We start from the raw sequence: 6,651 nt of genomic DNA, 5'->3' as shown, positions 1-6,651 counted from the left end.
GGAAAAGCAAGGGGGAAAGGATGGGGTATATGGGAATTCCCTATATTTTCGGTGAAACTTTTCTGTGATCTAAGACTTCTTTAAAAAATGATAAAACAGGCAACAAAGCATAAACAAAACAAATCTACCTTAAAATAATTCAGTAAATTAATATAATAGTACATTAATATCCAAAAACAATAGCCAATATAGAAATGTATAAAAACCAATCATTTGCCAGTTACCATAGAAGGGGACCTGCATTTTCAAAAGGATAAAGTGAAATAACACGAAATAAACTACCTAGGAATAAATCTAACAAAATCTGCAACGCCAGTATGAGAAAAACCATGCAGCCTTTCTAAAGTATGTGAAAATAGACATGAACAAATAGAAAATTATGGTCCATTTGAAATATCACGTGCTGCTTTCTAAATGGAAAACCATGTTTTGGGGAGGGAAAAAACTCAATATTATAAAGAGGTGAATCCTCCTTAAATTTATGTATAAATGTAATTTGACTCCAATAGAGATAACATCAGTTAGATTTTGGAGCTAGGAATGCTCTTGCAAAAAGCTGAAAGTAAAATAAGCAAAAGGAATATTCAGAAAATTCTGAAAAATTAGCACAATGAGGGTAATGTTGATTCATGAATAGACTGATAGACGAGAAGAGCTAAAAATTCAGAAATAAACCAAAGTGCATAAGAAATGTTAAAAAGCCAAATAAAAAGGATAATGGGGATAATATGATTAATATTTGTTTGGGAATTGGATATTTCCTATCAACAATTTTTTTAGGAAGAGCAAGCATTTTATTTTTTATACAATATGGTATGCATAAAAGTGAAATCATAATGCTCAACAGTGACAAGAGTATTTTTCTAAAAGCAAATCAAGTTTTGATACATATTAATAAAGCATATAATCCATCCAAAGTGTACAATCAATGGTCCTATGCAACAATTAAAAAAAAGTAACTTGATTCTTAAAAATTCTGCAACATTGATTCTGCAAAATTAAACAGAAATCTACATGACAAAAATGTGAAATCATAGATCCACAAGAAGAAAACATGCTTGAACATTTGTGTTGTGGTGTTGTCCAGTGGCTCCGCTCCCAAAGAGGTAAGGATGAACAGAGCAAGACAACACACAGTAACCGCTCTGGAGACGCAGGCTGGTGGCGCAGGTCTAGTTTATTGAGGAAGCGCAACAACTTTTATGGGGGCTGGGGGGAAGCTAGGCATTGTGCAATCACCAGTTGGTTATGCTAAGTCAGCGAGGCTGGTTGGCTCATGGGATCTTGTTGCTTAGGACTGGGGAAGAATTAGTAGTGGCTCACAGTTGTTTACTGGGAGGCTCGGCGCCATCTTTAAGGAGTGGCTCCTGCAGCTCACTCACACATTTTCAAAGATAGGACAGAAAAACATGGCCTATTAAAACACCACATTATATTAGTAGAAGAATGGAATAATATTATACATGATAAAAAATACCATAAGGAGTTCAAAAAGGCAAATGCCAAGTGAATAAAATTATTGGCAGTGTGTATAACAAAATATGTGTTTGTTCCAGCAATGAGGTAGTGCTCAAAATGAATGAGTTCTTGGATCATGGAAATGGAAGCCAGAGGAGACTTTACCCTGGCCTACAAAGGGGCAATTTAAGCTGAAATATATTCTTTGCAGTGGACTGATTCTCACCTGTAATTTACAAATGCCATGAATTTACAATGTTAATTTTTAAAACTGTCCATGTCTTTTGTGGCTATTAGGTTATGAACTCATTTTTCTAATTATAGATCAAGGGAAAGAAACAAATATTTGTCCGCTCTTTCCAGACAGTTTTAGTGTAACATGACTTGATGAGGGAAAACATAATTTTTAATAGTACAAATGAAACTAGTAAATTGGGGGTGAAAGAGAATTATGAAATCACTGTTTTTGAACACACAATAAGACAAGTCAATGGATGTAACGGGCTACAGCCCCTAAACCCACCGATGGAACTCACATAACCACAATTGGGACAGAGACATATGATGGGCACTCTAATGTACTTTGACAGTGCTGATGTTTTCCTGTCACAGCATGTATGACATTTCTTCAGGAAGAGTAGACATTCAATCAAATCAAGCTTGGTCCTATACATACCATTTTGTGGAAAATGTGAGGGGTGAAATTCCATATGAGAATACAGAGATTTAAATCCAACTCTGCTCACTTCAGTAGCACATATACTAAAATTGGAACGATACAGAGAAGATTAGCACGGCCCCTGAGCAAGGATGACATGCAAATTTGTGAAGCGTTACATATTTTTACACAGTGAATAGACACAGAGAGCAGACAACTGGGGGAGTGCAGAAAGGGAGGAAAGGGGAGAGAAATAAATAAATCAATCTTTTAAAAAATACAAAAAATAAAATAAGACTCTGGGCAACTCTACTGTAGAAAAAATCATACACTGTTTAATGACATGAAATGATATGACATATAGCAAATATATGGTATTTAAGAGGAGCTGTAGAAGAATAAAGACTTAATAGCTACACACTCAGATGCAATGTGGGGCCCTAATTTTGTACAGTGTGACAGAGGTATTAAGGTCATGTTTTACAAACTTATTGCTTAGAGCAATAGGTTCTATTATATGCTGTGAAATGGATGCAATATCTTGGCTGTGCTTGAAGTATTCCAGCAAAAAATTAATAATAAACTTTGCTTAGATTCTAGTTGGAGTGAAACAAGCAGAGAAAAAAACATGAGCCAATTGAAGAAAAATTAATATGCACTAGATAATATTAAGGAATTATTGTTCATTTTGCTAAGTGTAATAATGTATATTATACATTTATGCAGAAAAGTTTTCATACACAAGAAGTTAAAAAGGGCCGGCAGTGTCAAAAGTTCTTGATAATTATAGTCATATGCTCCTTAGGTATGACTCACGGATTTCAACACTGGGATGCTGTGGGTGATTTTGCCTACATTTGTCTCAGTCAAATTCTGCCCCCCCGCCCAAAAAAAAATCAGTTGGTGGTGCATGGAGGCCTCCATGAGTGAATGATTCAAATTGACATAAAAGAAAGAATGTTGGCAGTACCTTTCTATCTTGAACCAAATATTAATTATCTCCTCATGTTTCAGGCCCTATTTTAAAATCCAGGGAACACAGTGGCCAGTAAAGGAGATGAGGTCAACTCGTTCAAGACAATATGGGGCAATGACTACATAAAGGTTCAGCAGATCAGATTTTGAACTGACCTCTTTTCTTTTTTTTTTGAAGGTTTCTTTTATTTATTTTTCTCCCCTTCCCCCCTCTCCCACTTGTCTGCTCTCTGTGTCCACTCACTCTATGTTCTTCTGTGTCCACTTGTATTCTTGTCAGCACTGTGTCTCTTTTGGTTGGGTCATCATGCTGCATCAGCTCTCCATGTGTGCAGCACCACTCCTGGGCAGGCGCAATTTTTTGCATGAGGTGGCTCTCCTTATGGGGTGCACTCATTGCATGTGGGGGTCCCTGTGTGGCATGGCATTCCTTGGGCACAACAATACTGCCTGTGGGCCAGCTCACCACAAGGTCAGGAGGCCTTGGGTTTGAACCCTGAGCCTCCCGTGTCATAGGCAAACACTCTATCCATTAAGCGAAATGCTTCCCAATCCGTTTTCTTACATTTAAACTCTTGCTGAATAAGAATTCTCATCCACAATAAGGGAATAGTAATAACCCTACATCTGGGCGCTTCACAGTTTTAAATTAAACACATCTAAGGCCCCTGCACTATGTCTGAACAGAGTAAACAATCTCTGTGTCTTATCTCTTTTTATGGCCTTAACGCAATGATTGAGAACATGAACCCTGGACAGGCATGCTGGGTTCAAGACCAATCTGGCTACATAGTTGCCGTGTGGCTTTGAGCAAGTCACTTCACTTCACTGTACCTCAGGGTCTCCAAATGGAAAATTATGACAGAGAAACTTCCTTCAAGTATTTTGTAAGGCATAAAGAATTAACACAAGTGAATGATGGATAGGAGCAGACTTACTGTGCTTCAACTATGAAATTACTGTTATCCTAGCAATGGAAGAACTTTTATCATTGTTGTGGAGGCAGTGGAAGCTGGAGTTTATGAGCAGAGGAAGAGGGAAAAATCCTTGTAATATGGGGACAATTTCAGGACATTGGAATTGTCCTGAATGGTGTTGCAATGATGGATATAGGCCATTAAATATCTTGTCACAACTTACAAAATTGTGCAGGAAAGAGGATAAACCATAATATAAACTATAATTTATACTTAGTGGCAATGCTCCAATATGTGTTCATCACTTGTAACAAATTCACAACACTAATGAAGGATGTAGCTAATGTGGGAAAGTGTGAGAGGGATAGGGTGTGGGACATAGGCAATACCCTACATTTTTTATATTTTTATGTAACATTTATGTAATCTAAGTCTCTTTAAATTAAAAGTTTTTAAAAAGTGTTAAAAAAATAACTCATAACACTTTCTTGCATGTAGTAAGTACTACAAATATATTACCTATTATTATTATTTTTTTAAAATATTTTTCTTTTAATTGTTGCCAGTGATATTAAATAAACTCAAGGAACAAACCAACCGAGCAAATCAAAGATTGCTATAAATGCCCATGTATAAAATAAAACAATATGGTGGGATGCTACCTGATGGCATAACATTTAATAAATGGTCATGGACCATGACCTATGCACTTATATCCATAAGGAGTCAACAAGAAGAGCAAGTGGAGAAGTATTCCAGAAGGAAGAGCTCATGCAAGGTCAAGAGGCACCTTCCCAGATGGATGGAAGAGGAATGCAGGACACAGGCCTGGAGTCTGGTGAAGGAGGGGAAAGTTGGTGAGGTCTGAGGCCAGTCATGTCGGCCATTGTAACCTGAGATGAGGACTGTACAAGGCTCTCTGGGTGATGCAGAAAACCAAAGGAAATATTCACTCTGTTTTCTCTATGGAAAGGAGAGTTTATAGAAGGAAAAAGAAGGCAGACATGGGAGAGATAAAAGCTGCTTCTACTGGTAGAAAACGAGAGAAGACCAATACACTAGAGTTTTTAGAGGTGAACCATCTGCCTACTAGAGCATATGAAAGAAGGGATGAGGAAAGCAGATTGTAAATGAGCAAATATTTGAGGAAAGTAGGAACTGTGGGCAAGGCTGCCAGGACTGGCTTGAGCAACTGATTCAATAGGGGTAGTGTTTACTACATCATTGAAAACTGCTGGAGGAGCAGTAAGCCTCTGTAACAGACATGATAGTTTTGGGATGCCTCCTAGACATTCCTGTGGAGATGTCATGCAGCCATTTGGAGATACTGGTTTTAGTTCCAGAGAGGAGCCATGCTGCAGAAAGAGAGCAGGGAATCACTGAGGAAAAAAGGTATCTAAAGCTGCTGAGTAGAAATGCAGGGGTGGGGCAGACTTGGTGGGTCCAGAACCCATTTCAGAGTCAAGAAGAGAAAGAAAAAACAATAAAGGAGAATAAGTGATGGAGGAGGAAACCAAGGGCATGTGGTTTCATGGACCCTAAAATGACACTAAAAAGTGTGTAGGAAGATGATATGGTAACTGTGCTGAAAGCTGTTGAAAGCCACAGGAACTGACTATGAGAAAGGGTCATCAGACATGGGATTATGCCAGTGTTGCCCGCGATTGCAGTGGACTCTCAACACCTGACTTGAGTGAGGTGGATGACAGCTGCAGGCAAGGATGTAATGATAAATAATCAAATCCTTTGAGAACTCTGGTTGGAAAGGTGAGCAGATATGTGGGTCATTGGATAGAAAATAACATAAGATTAATAGTGATTGCAGTTTATGGGACCTATTGTCCCATCTTTAAAATGGGAACAATTAGAGTTACTCCAGTTGATGGTTGTGTGGAGGCTGAAAGATTGAGCCATGAATGATGTCCTGACTTGAGGGTTAAAACAAGTTCACTATTTACCAGGAACATTAACTGGGAGAACTTATAATGGAAAACAGAGCAGATGTTGAGTTAGGGGAGTGATTTGAATACGCAGTCTATGGGGCAGATCAGTTCAACACTTTAAGTAAAAGCTTAAATATTACACTTCATTTCTATTATTCACAGAACTTCACAAATTCTCTTCGACACGTTAGTATTCAAATCTCACCTTCCCAGTGAGTTCTTCCCAGGATCACCTGTCTAAAATTGCACCCACCCTCCCCAACTCCCTTCTCATTTTCAGCACCTCCCTCTTCTCCTTTATTTGTAGGTGCAAACTAAATTTGTACTCCCTGGTGTCTACCCCTTAAGACATCTGCCTCCAGGCTAGTTCTCCCTAATCATAGCACTGAAACATTGCTCAAAATATTTACATTCTCTGAGATTTTGTTTCCTACTTTAAAATATTTCACACATGGAGGACATTGTGATCACTTACTAAATACCTGTAGAAAGAAATGGTTCACTGCCCACGGGAATGGCAGAAGGTGGTTTTTGTCTTCAGTAACATCAGGTATTGAAAAACTCTGACAGCTTTATTCAGCCTGAAATAACTTAACAGTGAATTGAATTCCTGTTCTAATTGCCTCTCATCATTTCCAAAACCTCCTGCAACTGTGAAATGCCTCTGCTCCCTTCCTGAGCAGCACTGCCTTTTATCCAC

General features: G+C 38.2%; 1 non-coding gene across 1 annotated transcript; it reads left to right on the top strand.

Moving 5' to 3' along the window:
- The first annotated feature begins 2,196 nt into the window (after positions 1 to 2,196).
- On the top strand, positions 2,197 to 2,303 carry LOC111761449 (U6 spliceosomal RNA). The gene has a single exon (XR_002794814.1). It is a non-coding gene; the product is annotated as a U6 spliceosomal RNA (small nuclear RNA).
- Positions 2,304 to 6,651: the final 4,348 nt, after the last annotated feature.

This window comes from Dasypus novemcinctus, chromosome 18 (genome assembly GCF_030445035.2).
Source record: "Dasypus novemcinctus isolate mDasNov1 chromosome 18, mDasNov1.1.hap2, whole genome shotgun sequence".
Lineage (NCBI taxonomy): Eukaryota > Metazoa > Chordata > Mammalia > Cingulata > Dasypodidae > Dasypus > Dasypus novemcinctus.
Note: the sequence above shows the minus strand (reverse complement) of the source record. Positions and strands in the feature narration are given on the sequence as shown.